At 38.8% G+C, this 15,614-nt stretch overlaps 1 protein-coding gene across 2 annotated transcripts in view; it reads right to left on the bottom strand.

The window, feature by feature from the left end:
• Window positions 1-15,614, bottom strand: part of LOC105464958 (protein kinase C epsilon) — a 538,891-nt gene that overhangs the window by 72,859 nt on the left and 450,418 nt on the right. The window lies entirely within an intron of this gene.

Raw genomic sequence — 15,614 nt, 5'->3', positions numbered from 1 at the left:
ACCACACACACATATATTTTAAACTCACATCAGTATATTAGAATTCTCACGAAATCATAAGGCACAGTGAATGGGCTTTCTTGAGGGAAAGGGTTTTAGATTCTCTTAAAAGCCTTGGACTCTGGGAGGACAATATTATTTCCAGCCCTATTGGTCAGGCAATGCCCAATCTCTGGGAAGACTGTAATCTTAACTCAGAAAAATCATCCACAAAGCCCCCCTGATCACTGGACACTAAGAAAGACACAGAAATGTCCTCTCAGGGCAGGCTGAGTTCTACACAGGTTTATACCCCCGAGGTCTATACAGAACCCCGAGTTCCGTGCCAGTCGACATACCCACCACTGCTGCGAAGCAGAGCCAAGAACTGCAGGGTTCTTCTGCAGATATGCTTCTCCCTGCTCATTCGGGTCCATAGGCCCAGCCTCGTAGATGTTCAGACATTAAAATGTGTCTGGGGAGTGAAGAGAGAGGCAGTGATTCCTTCCCATTAAACCCAAACTGCAGAGTCAGATGACAAAAATATAAGAGGAAAATAATGAAATAAAGGAAGATGAATAACTAGCAGTATCTCGAATAGTCCTGAAGAGAAAACTGTAGAGACAAAGCCCAGTCATCTATCTGAGGTCCCCACCAGAGCCAGGACTGACGAATAAGTGGCTGGTCCTCGTTCAGGACTCACTGCTTTATGATATGATGGGTGTGAGAAGGGGTCACATGTCATGTCACCCCTATTGCCTTCATCCCTCAGGAATCTCTTTTTGCCCAAAAGCTACCCCTACCCAGGGCTAAGTGGGAGCCTCTCCACGAGGCAGGTGAGCAGGCAGCACATCCCCCTTCCACTGCAAGTCAGGGACTGCAAAGTCTACCTGCAGAGATCTTTCACCATAGGTCAAGACATTCCCCCTGCTAATGCTTAAATTCTTATATGCAGCCTCTGCCTTCGTCAGGTCCAAAGTACTTCTCCCCAGCATTGCCAGCTCAAAAAGGGAGACTGAGCCACAGGGAGCACCTTGTCAAGAGGAAGAGATATGAGGACAACTGATGACAATAATAATATCTATGATTTGGGCCCCTGCTAGGTCCTGACCACATTCTATGAGGAAGGTATTAGTATAAATATTTTCAGGTGACTAAAATGAGATTGAGAGAGATTAAGAAACCTCTTTAAGTTCAGATATCTGTAACTACAGTCTCGTATTCAAACACATGGATGTCTGACTTTAGAGTTCTGCATTTAACCACAGACCATAGAATAAACATGCAAAGAGAACATACTTGCAGTAGCTGACCACAAAACAGCAGCCAGAACTATGTATTTAGGGTAATTATTCTCAACTGTGATGCAGTGATAGAATTGGGGTGTCTAAATCAGCTGTGAGGTCCATAAAGTAGCTGGGCAGCACTAATACAGTAATTATAGCAATAGTTAATATCTAGTGCTCACTGCCTAACCAAATACTGGGCTAAGTACATTAATGCATTGTTCTATTTAAGCCTCACAATCTCTCTATGGGGAGGGTGCTATGACAATATGTTATAGATTCTAGAACACACTTTTTTCATACTTTAAAAAATCTGAAATTAAGATGCAACATACAACTGGTAATTTTTCTTTTTAGTAAAAAAAAAAAACAACAACAAAAAAGATAGGGGGAAAGGGAATAAAAAATGAATATAACAAACAGAAAACAGTGATAAAGAGGACAGGCACGGGGGCTCACACCTGTAACCCCAACACTTTGGGAGGCCAAGGTGGGCAGATCACTTGAGGTCAGGAGTTCGAGACTAGCCTGGCCAACATGGTGAAACCCTGTCTCTACTAAAAATACAAAAATTAGCCAGGCATGGTGGCACGTGCCTGTAATCCTAGCTACTTGGGGCGGCTGAGGCATGAGAATTGCCTGAACCCGGGTGGTGGAGGCTGCAGTGAGCCAAGATCATGCTACTGCACCACTCTAGCCTGGGTGACAGGGTGAGACTCTGTGTCTCAAAAACAAACAAACAAACAAACAAACAAAAAAACAAAAAACCCCAAAAAAAAACAAAAACAGGGATAAAGAGAGTAGATATTAACCCAACTATATCAATAATCACTTTAAATGTGAATGGTCTAAATATATCAATTAAAAGACAGAGATGGAGTGGATAAAACAAATGAGCAAAACAAGCAAGCAAACCAAAACAAACCAAAAATCCACAATACTCAACAATCTGTTTTCTAAAAGAAAACCACTTTAAATATAAAGGCTCAGACAGGTTCAAAGTAAAAGGATAGAGAAAGAATTACTATGCTAACGTTAGTGAAAAGAAAGCTGGAGTGCCTATATTAGCTTCAGACAAAGATGACTTCAAAACAAAGAAAATTATCAGGCAAAAAGAAGGCATTAAATAATGATAAAGATGTCGGTTCCTCAAGATAGTCTAAAAATCCTAAACAGGTATACACCTAACAACAGGGTGTCAAAACTGACAGAGGCAAGAAATGATAGAACTCAAAACCACTGTGGGATGTGATGATCCAGGTGGATATATAATAAGAAAAACAGATAATGACAAGTGTTGGTGAGGATTTAGAGAAACTAGAGCCTTCATACATTGCTGGTGGGAATGTAAAATAGTACAGCCATTTTTGGAAAACATGCAGGGAGTTCCTCAGTAAAACATAGAGTTACTACTTGACCCAGCAAGTCCACTCCTAGGTATATACCCAACAGAAATGAAGACGTGAGTCTTCTCAAAAACTTGCACACTAATATTTACAGCAGCAGGTAGAAATAACCTAAGTGTCCATCAACTGAGAGTGAATAAACAAAATGTGGTATATCCAAACAATGAAATATTATTCAGTGATAAAAGAAGTTCTAATACACGCTAGAAAGTGGATCTTGAAAGCATAATGTTAAATAAAAGAAGTCAGTAACAAATAACGATGTACTGTGTGATCCCATTTATGCAAAATGTCTAGAACACGCAAATCTAAAAGGAAAGTAGATAAGTGGATGCCTAAGGCTCAGGGTGAGGGGATGGAAGGACTGGAGGATGATTGTTAAAAGGAACAGAGTTCCTTTTTGGTGTGACGAAAATCTTCTACAGTTGATTGTGGTGATGACTGCATAACTGTTTGAATATACTAAAAACCATTGATTTGTATACTCTAAATGCATGAATTACATAGTATGTGAATTATATCTCAATGAAGCTGCTACCAAAAAACTGATTAAACTGAAAGGAGAAACAGACAAATCCCCTCTTTCAGTGATGGATCAAGCAGGCAGAAAATCAGTAAGGATATAGTTGACCTGAACAGCATTAGCAATCAACTTAATCTAATTGACATTTATAAAATAGCTATCCAATAACATAAGAATTCACATTCTTCTTAAGCTTGCATGGAATGGTCATCAAGATAGATCACATCTAGACCAGAAAAACTGCCTTAAATTGAAAAGAATTAAAATTGACAAAAAAACTTTCAGATCATAATGGAATTAAACCAGAAATCAATAAGAGAAAAATAGCTGGAAACTATCTAATTATTTGGAGATAAAACAATATACTTTTAAAGAGCACAGGGGTCAAAGAAGAACTCTTAAGAAATATTTTAAAATATTTTAAACTAAGTGAAAATGAAAATACAACCTATCAAAATTAGTGGAATATGGTGAAAGCAGTGTTTCAACAGAATTTTATAGCATTTAATGTGTACATTAAAAAATAAGAAAAACTTAAAAATCAATAAACTAAGCTTCTGTTCCAAGAAACTAGAAAAGAAGAGCAATTTCAACCTAAGGCAGAAACGAACAAATAATAGAAATCAGAGCATAAATTAATGAAATGTAAAACAGGAAAACAATAGAGAAAAATTAATAAAACCAAAAACTGCTTTTTAAAAAAGACCAATAATATTGACAAGACTATAGCCAAGCTAACCCAGAAAAAGAGAGAAGACACTAATAACCAATACAAGAAATGTAAGCAGTGTCATCACTGTTGATCACAGGAATGTGAAAACAGTAATAAATGAACACTGTAAATAACTTTATGCCCACAAATTTGATAACTAAATGAAATGGGCCAATTCTGTGAAAGATACAAACTACCAAGATTCACACAAGGAGAAAGAGATAATCTGAATAGGCCTCTACTTATTAAAGAAATCAAATCAGTAATTAATAATCTTCCCCGAAAAAGAAAGTATAAGACCCAGAGAGTTTCACTGGTGAATTCTATCGAACACTTAAGGGAGAAATGACACCAATTCTCCACAATCTGTTCCAGAATATAGAAGCAAAAGGAGTACTTCCTAACTCATTCTATGAGGTCAGCATTACCCAAACACTAAAACCAGACAAAGATATTACAAGAAAATATAACTACTGACCAATATAATATCTCTTATGATCATAGATGCAAAGATTTCTCAAAAAAATAGCAAACCTAACAATGTATAAAAAGAATTATATACCCAACCAAGTGGGATTTATTCAAGGTATGCAAAGCTGGTTCAACATTTGAAAATATCAATAGCCTAGAGAAGAAAAATCATTTGATCTTATCAAGTAATGCAGATGAAGCATCTGACAAAATCCAATACCCATTCATTATAAAAATTCTCAGCAGATTAGGAAGAGAGGAGAATTTTCTGAACTTAGTAGGGAGCATCTACAAAAAAAAATTACTATTAATATCATACTTAATGGTGAGTAGCTGGATGCTTTCCCGCTAAGGTCTATAACAAGACAAGAAGGTCCTCTCCCCACATTCCTATTCAACATTGTACTGGAGTTCTAGTTAATATGATAAAACAAGAAAAGGAAATAAAAGGTGTGCAGATTAGGAAGGAATTAACAAAATTGTCTTTATTCACATATGACATAATTGTCTATGTAGAAAATCCAAAATCATTGACAAAAACTCCTGTAATTCATAAGCATAATAGAATGGTTACAGGATACAACGTTAACATGCAAAAGTCATCTGATGTCCTATATATTTGCAATGAAAAATTGAGACTCGAAATAAAAAAAAATACCGTTTTCAGTAGCACACAAAAAAATTACATGCTTAAGTATAAATCTTACAAAATATGTACAGGATCTGTATGTAGAAAACTACAGACCGCTGACACAAGAAATCAAGGAAAATCTAAATAAATGAAGAGTTATTTCATGTTCATGGATTAGAAGCTTCAATATTGTTAAGATGTTAATTGTCCCCAACTTAATCTATAGATTCAATACAATACCCATCCACATCCCAGGAAGCTAATTTGCAGATATCAGCAACTTGTTCTAAAATCTGTATGGAAAAGCAAAAGACATAGGAGAGCCAAAACATTACTGAAGAAGAAGAAAGTTGGGGGACTCACATTACCCAATTTTGAGACTTACTATGAAGCTATAGTAATCAAGACAGCATGGTATTGGGGAAATAACAGACACAAAGATCAGTGAAACAGAATAGAGAGCCTCAAAATAGACTCAAATACGGCCAACTGAATTTTGACAATGGAGCAAAGGCAATGCAATGAAAAAAGAACAGTCTTGACAACAAATGGTGCTTGAACAACTGGACATCAATATTGAAAAAAAAAGAACCTCGACATAGACTTTACACCTTCCACAAAAATTAACTCAAAATAGATCATATATCTAAATATCAAACAGTAAGCTACAAAACTTCTAGAATAAAACACAGGAGAAAATCTAGGTGACTTTGGGTTTGGTGATGAGGTTTTAGATACAACACACCCAAAAACACAATATATGAAATAAAACAATTGATAAGTTGGACTTTATTAAAATTCAGAACTTATGCTCCTCAAAAGATACTTTTTTTTTTTTTTTTTTTTTTTTGAGACGGAGTCTCGCTCTGTCGCCCAGGCTGGAGTGCAGTGGCCGGATCTCAGCTCACTGCAAGCTCCGCCTCCCGGGTTTGGGCCATTCTCCTGTCTCAGCCTCCTGAGTAGCTGGGACTACAGGCGCCCGCCACCTCGCCCGGCTAGTTTTTTGTATTTTTTAGTAGAGACGGGGTTTCACCATGTTAGCCAGGATGGTCTCGATCTCCTGACCTAGTGATCCGCCCATCTCGGCCTCCCAAAGTGCTGGGATTACAGGCTTGAGCCACCGCGCCCGGCCCAAAAAGATACTTTTTAATTTGTATATATGCATGGGGTAGAAATGCAATTTTGCTACATTGATATACTGCACTGTGGTGATGTCAGGGTCTTCAGTGCATCCATCACTGGAGCAATGCACATTGTACCCATCAAGCATCCTCCTATCACCCACTCCCTTTGACCCCCCTGAGTCACCATTGTCCATCATGCCATACTCTACTCACATGTGCATGCATATTTTATTTATCTCCCACTTACAAGTGAAGACATGCAATATTTGCTGTTCTGTATCTGAGTTGTTTCGCTTAAGACAATGGCCTCCAATTCTATCTGTGTTGCTGCAAAAGATATGATATCATTAAAAGACACTATTAAGATAATAAAAAGTCAAGCCACAGACTGGGAGAAAATATCTGAAAAACACTTAATTGATAAAGGATTTGTATTCAGAATATACAGAGAACTCTTAAAACTCAACAGTAAGGCCAGGCATGGAGGCTCACACCTATAATCCAAGAGCTTTCGGTCGCTTGAGGCCAAAAGTTAGAGATCAGCCTGGGCCATAGAGCAACACCCCATCTCAAAAAAACTAAAAAATTAGCCAGGCGCAATGGCATACACCTGTAGCCCCAGCTACCTGGGTGACTGAGGCAGGAGGACAGCTTAAGCCCAGGAGTTCAAGGTTAAGTGAGCTAGGATCACACCACTGTACTGCAGTCTCATGAGAGTGAGACCCTGTTTTAGAAGAAAACAAAAACAAAAACAAACCCTTCAACAATAAGAAAACAACTCAATTAAAAAATGGGCAAAAGATCTGTAAAGATACCTTTACAGATATGCAGATATACGGATGTCAAATAAGATAGGAAAAGATGTGTAACATCATTTATCATTAGTAAATTGCAAATTACAACAACAATTAGATACCACTACCCACCTATTAGAATGACTACAATCCAAGAACTAACAATACTAATTACTAGAGAGGATGTGCAACAACAGGAACTCTCATTTGCTGTTGATAGAAATGCAAAATGATTCAGTCACTTTGCAAGACAGTTTAGCAGTTTCTTAGAAAGCTAAGCATAGTCTTCCATATGATCCAGCAATTGCTCTCCTAGGTATTTATCCAACTGATTGGAAAACATGTTTACACCAGAATCTGCATGTGAGTGTTTGTAGTAGCTTTACTCATAATCACCAAAACTGGAAGTAAGATGTCCTTCAATAGTGAATGGATAAACAAACTGTGGTACAGCTATAAAGTGGAATATTATTTAAAAATAAGAAGAAATGAGCTGTCAAGCAGCAAAAAGACATAGATGAATCTTAAATGCATATTGCCAGGTGAAAGAAGCCAGTCCGAAAAGGTTACATAGTGTTTGATTCCAATTAAATGGCATTCTGAAAAGGCAAAATTACGGTGTTGGTAAAAAAGATAAGTGGTGACCAGGGGCTTAGGGGAGGAGGGGAGAGTTGAATAGGTAAAGCACAGGGGGTTTTTAAGTCAATATAACCATTCTGTATGACAATGTAATGGTGTTATAAGATGCTATGCATTTGTTAAAACCCATAAAACTTTACGGCACAAAGAGTGAAACTTAATATACACAAATTTGAAAAATTATTTAGGAAACTGAGAAATCCCAGATGGAGTGCAACATGTGACAAAATAACTTATCTGTATCACAAATGTATGAAACAACTTCATTGAAGGGTGGGTAAGAAAGGTGCTGACCTAAGCCTAAGCACTACACTTGGTATGTGACTGAATTGTGTTCTTCAAAAATTTGTATGTTGAAGCCCTAACCCTCTATACCTCAGAAAATGACTGTATTTGGAGACAGGGCCTTTAAAGAGGTCATTTAACTCAAATAAGGCCAGTAGGATGGGCTCTACTCCAATCTGACTGGTGTCCTGATAAGAAGTGGACATTCAGACATACAGAAAGACACCAGGTGTGCATGTGCACAGAGGAGTGACCATGCAAACAAGTAGCAAGAAAGCAGCCATCCGCAAGCCAAAGAGAGAAACTTGGGACAGATCCTTCTGTTATGGCCCTCGGAATTTGTTGGTACTTTGATCTTGAACATCCAGCCTCCAGAACTATAAGAAAATACATTTCTATTGTTTAACTCACCCAGTTTGTGGTATTTTGTTATGGCAGCCCAAGCAAACTACTACAGTACCCTAGTTGATAAAAGTTTTTCCCACAGTACTGTGGGTTAACAATTCTATGCATATACACCAGGAATGAACACTTAAGTAAATGGGTGGCAGGTGGTGGGAGCTAGGTTTCTTAATGTCAGAGTGGGAGTTCACAGATAAGCAAGAGGCTAGAATGATCCATATGTTAACAGATTAGAATTAGACATCAGTGTGAGCTCATATAGCTTCACATAGACCAAGATGGTTACATATACAATTGGCCCTTGAACAGCATGAGTTTCAACTACCTAGGTCCACTAATACATAGATTTTTTTTCAATAAATATATTGGAAAAATGTTTGGAGATTTAGACAACTTGAAAAAACTTGCAGACAAACCACATACCCTAGAAATATTGAAAAGATTAAGCACAAGTTAGGCATGTCACGAATAATACAATATATGTAGACAGTAGTCTATTTTATCATTTACTACTATAAAGTATACATAAATCTATCATAAAAAGCTAAAATTTATCAAAACTTATGCAAACACCAACCATACCTGGTGCCATTTGCAGTCATGAAAAATAAAGATGCAATATTAAGTCATAATTGCATAAATTAACTGTACTACATACTGTATTACTATAATAATTTTGTAGCCACTTCCTGTTGCTATTGTGGTAAGCTCAAGTGTTGTGAGTATCTCCTTAAAAGGCCATGTGATGCTAATCACCTCCATATGAGCAGTTCCTCTCTCCAGCAAATTGTGTATCACAGTAAAAAGTGATCTCTGGCAGTTCTTGAGTATTTTTCATTGTGTTTAGTACAATACTCAGTGCCATTCACTAGTGATGCTGGAAGTGTTCTCAAAAGTCATGGTATTAGAAGAAAAAGTTGAATTTCTTGATATGTGCCATAAATTGAGGTATACATCTGTGGTTGCCTGACATCTCAAGATAAATGAATCAAATGTAAGCACTATTGTGGGAAAAAAAAAAAAAGGAAAGATAAAGATAATTTGTAAAGTTGTTGCAGCTGTGCCAGCAGGCATGAAAACCTTGCACTTTTTGTGAAATACCTTTTTACTCTAATATGATTCAAGAAGGGAAGTTATACGATAAAGCAAAAGGAAGGTAAAGGATCTAAAGCTGAAAAATATAATGCCAGCAAAGGATGGTTTGATAATTTCAGAAAGAAATTTGTCTTAAAAAATGTCAAGATAACAGGAGAAGCAGCTTCTGTCTACCAAGAAGCAGCAGACAAATTCTCAGACACCATTAAGAAAATCATTGAGAAGAAAGGACATCTGCCCAAATAGGTTTTTGATGCAGGCAAAAGTGCCCTATTCTGGAAAAAAAAAAAAAAAAAGGAAGATGTATTAGTAAGGAAGATAACCAAGCACCAGAATTTAAGGCAGGAAGGGATATTCTAACTCCACTGTTTTGTGCAAATGCAGTCAGGTTTATAATCAACCCTGCTCTTACCTATAAAGCTGCTAACCCTAGAGCCTTGAAGGGAAAAGATAAACCCCAGCCCCCAGTCTTTTGGTTGTACAAAAGGACCCGGACAACAAGAATACCTTTTCTGGATTGGTTTCGTTGGACAATTGGTTTCATTGTCCCTGAAGTCAGGAAGTACCTTGCTAGTAAAGGACTACCTTTTAAAGTTCTTTTGATATTGAACAATATCCCTGGCCATCCAGAACCCCACAAGTTGAACATCAAAGATGTCAAAGTGGTCTACTTGCCCCCAAACACAATGTCTCTAATTCAGCCTCTTAATAAGGGGATCCTAAAAACCTTTAGGGCTCATTATATATAGTACTATATAGTACTCTGTGGAAAGCATTGTCAATGCTACAGAAAAGAAACCCAACAGAGAGAGCATCATGAAAGTCTGGAAGGGTTACACCACTGAAGATGCCATCCTTGTTCTAGAAAAAGTCATGAAAGCCATTAAGCCTGAAACAATAAATTCCTGCAGGAGAAAACTGTTGAGATGTTGTGCATGACTTCACAGGATTTATGACAGACCAATCAAGAAAATCACGAAAGAGATTTTGGATATGGCAAAAAAAAAAAAAGGTACAAGGTGAAGGGTTTCAAGATAGGGATCTTGGGATAATTCAAGAGCTAATAGACACCACATCAGAAGAATTATCAGAAGGTGACTCGATGGAGATGAAGGCTTCCAAAGCAATGCCAGATGATGAGGAAGAAGAAGTAGAGCAGCAGTGCCAGAATAAAAACTGACGTTAGGCAATCTGGCAGAGGATTCTGATTATTCAAGGTTGCTTTTGACTTCTTTCAGAACATGGACATTTTTATCTTATGGGCACTGAAACTAAAGCAAATGGTGGAAGAAGAATTGGTATAGTATAGAATCATTTTTAGAGAAATGAAAAGGCAAAGGAGTCTGACAGAAATTATGATATATTCCTGTGAAGTTATACCAAGTATGCCCATCTCTCCTGCCTTCCCTTCCACCTCCTCCACCTTTTCCATCTCTGCCAACCCCTCATCTTCTTCCTCCTCCTCAGCCTTCTCAAATGTGGAGATAAGAATGAAGACTTTTATGATGATCCACTTCCACTTAATGAATTGTAAATATATTTTCTCTTCCTTATAATTTTCTATAAATATTTTCTTTTATTTAGCTTACATTTTAAGAATACAGTATATAATGCATGTAACATACAAAATATGTGCCAATTAACTGTTTATGTTATCAGTAAGGCTTCTGGGCAACAGTAGGGTGTCAGTAGTTAAGCCTGGGAGGAGTCAAAAGTTATACACAGATTTTCAACTGTTTTTTCAATTTGCTCACTCACTCCCATGTTTTTCAAGCGTCAACTATAGAAATACTTAATATGTGTATTATACATGAGTTACGTGTATGTGTGTATTCATGAATTAGAACACATACAAGTCCTTGCTCTGTCCTTTGAGAGGGCCTACAAGAAATGACATCCCAGTAGCCACTAGCACACCTCACACCTAGATTTTGGTTTCTATTTCCATTCTCCAATAAAAGAAGCCAGGAATCCTAGGAAAAAATGGCTGATTCTAGGACTGGGGCAAGAAATACACATTTTGTAATACCAGAAAGTAAGAAAGTGCTCAAAACCAAACCACTCCACAATGATGGGGGTATGTCAAAGAGACACAGGAGCCACCTAAAGGAGCTCCCAATAAGCAGATCTGTAATAATTTGAGCAACAAAATAAACTAGTATTGAATTATAACCCAAAATATAAAATAAACATCTATGAGTTCATATTGATATAAATAAATGAGCAAATACATATATAATGGTGGAGGAGACAATGCACCCAGGCAGAAGAATTCTAAATAAATTAGTTGCTACTCTGCCCTCACAGAGGTGAAATATAATTTGTCACTCCTCAGGTGTGGGCTTTATATAATGACTTCTTTCCAATGAATACAGTATGAAAGAGGAGAGAAACTTTACAGTGGAGAAACCTGGCAAACATTTGATATTGACTATCAAGGTCAATATCAATGATAAGTCATGTTGATAGTATGGACCTTTGATATTATGTAATGAAAATGAGACTTCACCCCTGAGGTCTTCCTGTGTAATCCATAATCAGAGTCTAATCATGAGGAAAACATCAGATAAATCCCAATTGGGAGATATTCTTCAAAATACCTGACCAGTACTCCTCAGACTGTGAAGGTCATAAAACAAGGAAAGCTGAGAAAATGTCACAGCCAAGAAGAGCCAAAGGAGACATGATGACTAAATGTAATATGATATTCTGGATGAGATCCTAGAACAACGACAAGATGACATTAGGTAAAAACTTAGGAAATTGGAATAAAATATGGGCTTAGTTAATAATAATGTATCAGTATTAGTTCATTAATAGGGGAAGCTGGTGTAGGGTGTGTGGCAACTCTCTGTGCTATCTTTGCAACTATTCTGTAAATCTAAAGCTGTTCTAAAACAAAAAGTTTATTTAAATAAAAATAATGGTGTATCTTAGAGACATCTGAAATTTATTGAATACGATATTATCCTCATTCTACAGGTGAGGAAATCAAGACCAGAGATGTAAAGTAACCCAGTGTAGGCCTGTTAACGCACTGGAATGCTTTCCATTATCTTCATGAGAGAGTCTCTGACTACTAGTCCTGAAGACTGCATACTCCAGTGGAGTCCTGGTAAGTGCTTAACAATGGCTTTCCAATGGGGAAAAACCTTGCTGATTTCCATGGTATAAGTACTACCATCATGGCTGATTTCAAGCTACCAATGTAATGTGACTGAACACAGAACGGGGAAGAGACACGTATAATCAGCTTTCCTGCCGGGAGCCGTAGCTAACTCACACCAGCTCACAAGAGCAGATTGTTAAAATTTCAGAATTTTGTGAGCTGGTTGTTCAACATGGATAGCTTGAAATCGGCCCCAGGGGGAATATTTATACCATAGAAATCAGTTAATGCTACAAATCAGGGTTTTGGGTTTTTGTTTTTTCTATTTTGAAAGCCAGCTTATCAGCATACACCATCAAAACACCAGAGTCCCATCTCATGGTTCTGTCTGTGTTGCTATGAGATCCAGTGTCCTCGGACAAGCCACACCATCTCTGAGTTTCAGTTTAGTCATCTATAAAAGAGAGAATTGGAGGACTAACCTCCCAAGTTTTCTCCCACCTCTGACATTCTGTTAAATACTAGGATCATCTTTCAGTTCCCACATGTTGTTCCAGATACAACCTGAGGTCATGTCACTATGCACTTATAGGGCTTTGACAGTCATTCGATAGCCTCTCAGGCTAGGGTCCCTGGCCTCTATTTGTGCTTTGGGTTCCAGGCATATACAAATTCTGTAGAGCCACAGACCCATTTGGTGTTCCCTCTCCCTCCACCAGAGCCTTTGCACATGCTATTCCCACTCCTTGGGCCACTCTTCCATGTCCTCTTACTCTGGCCAACTCCTACTTAGCCCATTGGATCTCTCTGGGAGAGGTCACTTCCTCCAGAAAGCCTTCCTTGACTTTCTCCAAACCAGCTGCGGTATCCCTGTGATATGTTTCTCTGGCAACACCATATTTTTTTTCTATCATAACTCTTATTGTTATTGCTTCTTTTATGGTCTGCCATCCCCACCTAAATTCAAGTGCCAAAGGGGCAGAGACTGTCTCTCTGGTTATCAGTTTAAAAAAAAAGAAATAGGCCAGGCACGGTGGCTCACACCTGCAATCCCAGCCCTTCGGGAGGCCAAGGCGGACAGATCACTCGAAGTCAGGAGTTTGAGACTAGCTGGCCAACACGGTGAAACCCCGTTTCTACTAAAAATCCAAAAATGAGCCAGGCATGGTGAAGGGTGCCTATAATCCCAGCTATTCAGGGAGGCTGAGGTGGGATAATTGCTTGAACCTGGGAGGCAGAGGTTGCAGTGAGTTGAGATCATGCCACTACACTCCAGCCTGGGTGACAGCGAGATGCCATCAAGAAAAGAAGAGAAAAGAGAAGAGAAGAGAAGACAAAAAAGAAAAGAAAAGAAAAGAAAAGGAAAGAAGGAAGGTTCAAAAAGAGGGTAGAGACAGAACGTGCTCCTCTTCCTTGCCATGGCATCTTGGAGTCCTATACCTGGCACAGCAACAATGACTTACTCGTTGTTTGTTGACTGAATAAATGAAGGTCTGCTTAAACTATACTGCTCTCCAAACAACAGATATTTTTCTTAGTTGCTTCCCCAGACAAAAGTACAAATCTAGAAAGAAACCCCCTTCTGATTAATGCTTTTGCATGAGCAGATTTCCATCAAGGGAGGGGATTTCATGAGAGATGCCCCGCTTCCGAGAGGGTGTTGTCTCGGGGGTGTGGCATTCTCAATCCTGACAGGACTAGGACTTCTGAGCAAGCATCCCTGTTCCTCAGCCAGCAGTTCTTGCTTACATGGTTGGTTATAGCCCCTTGAAGGAGCTCTGCTTGCCACAGGAGGAAATAGTTAAACTTGGCAACATCAGATCCCCAAAAAGCTATCTGTTTTGGTTAAGAGGGAGGATTTTGGGTAAATTAGAGAGGGAGGAAAACCCACAGAGGGTGATTTGACATACAGACAGCAGAGCACAGGACCACCGGCCAATGAAGTCTCACCTTCCGAGGAATGACAGGAATTGTGGGCCCGGATCTCTGAATGTTCCTCAGGGCACTCTTGTTACTTGGGATCAGTTACCTTCTGGAGCCTCACTGAGGTGATTTTGAGACAGTATTTTCAGAAAGTCATTTTTAGATGCTGTTCAAGGCATTCCCAGACCAAACAATCTTAGGATCACAGAGCTGGATCATGCAGTCTGGCCACCATATTTTGTGGGTAGGAAAACTGAGACGCAGCAAGGAGAAGTCATTTGCCCAAGGCCACCCAACTAAGACTGAGCTTTATTGGAGTTCTGGTCCCTAATTCCTAACTCTGTGTTCTTTCCACTGCAGCAACTCACCAACCAGACCTTGTGAAGACTAAAAAGACAGGTGAAATGGGGCCACGCACACAGAAAGGAGGCCCAGGGAAAGAGTGCTCCAGAGAGAAGTCCATTAGAAAATGTATCCTGTAGCCAAATATGCTTAGAAAATTCCCTCACCTCCCCGGAGTTGTTTTCTTGATAAATGTAAATCGGTTAATCAAGAAATCATGGGCCATTGGATATAACCATGTATTTATCATAACCCATGGGAACTCTGTAGGGTCAGCCAACCAAGAAATAGTTGCAATGCAGTATAAGAAGTGCTAGAATATAATGTAGCAGATGCAATGCTAACAGGAGGAAGAAATAACTAACTTTGCTGGAAGAAATAACTAACAGCCAGGAAAAATGATCTGAAGCTGAATCTCAAAGGATGAAAAGTTAGCGTAAAAACAAAAGGAAAAAAAAAGTTATTCCAGGAAAAGGTAAGGTATTCCTAAGCAAAGGCACAGAGTGGTAGAAACATGTTGTGTTGTGACTGTTGATGCTTAGGATCTTGGTAATAAATGCACATTGTGTCTGGGTGTGTCAAAGGCCTGTCAATGAGCACCTCTGTTAGGCTCAACTAGTGACTCAAAGAGGAGATTGGCTGGAGAAGCCATTGAGGAGATGGAAAGGGGACATCTTGTGGGGTAGAAAGAGACCAGTATACAAACTCCAGAGAGGAAGCTAGGGGCAGGGTCAGCTTATGAGTGGCTTTGAGTAAGTGGCAGAAGAGTGTGGACGTGATCTTGTGATAACAGAGTCATGGCAGGCTTCTGAGCAGGAGAGCAACCCAACTCCTTGCTTATCAGAATTAATTGGCCAAGAATGTTAGAAGAAGAGACCCAGAAACAAGGAGAG

Source organism: Macaca nemestrina, chromosome 13 (assembly GCF_043159975.1).
Source record: "Macaca nemestrina isolate mMacNem1 chromosome 13, mMacNem.hap1, whole genome shotgun sequence".
Lineage (NCBI taxonomy): Eukaryota > Metazoa > Chordata > Mammalia > Primates > Cercopithecidae > Macaca > Macaca nemestrina.
Note: the sequence above shows the minus strand (reverse complement) of the source record. Positions and strands in the feature narration are given on the sequence as shown.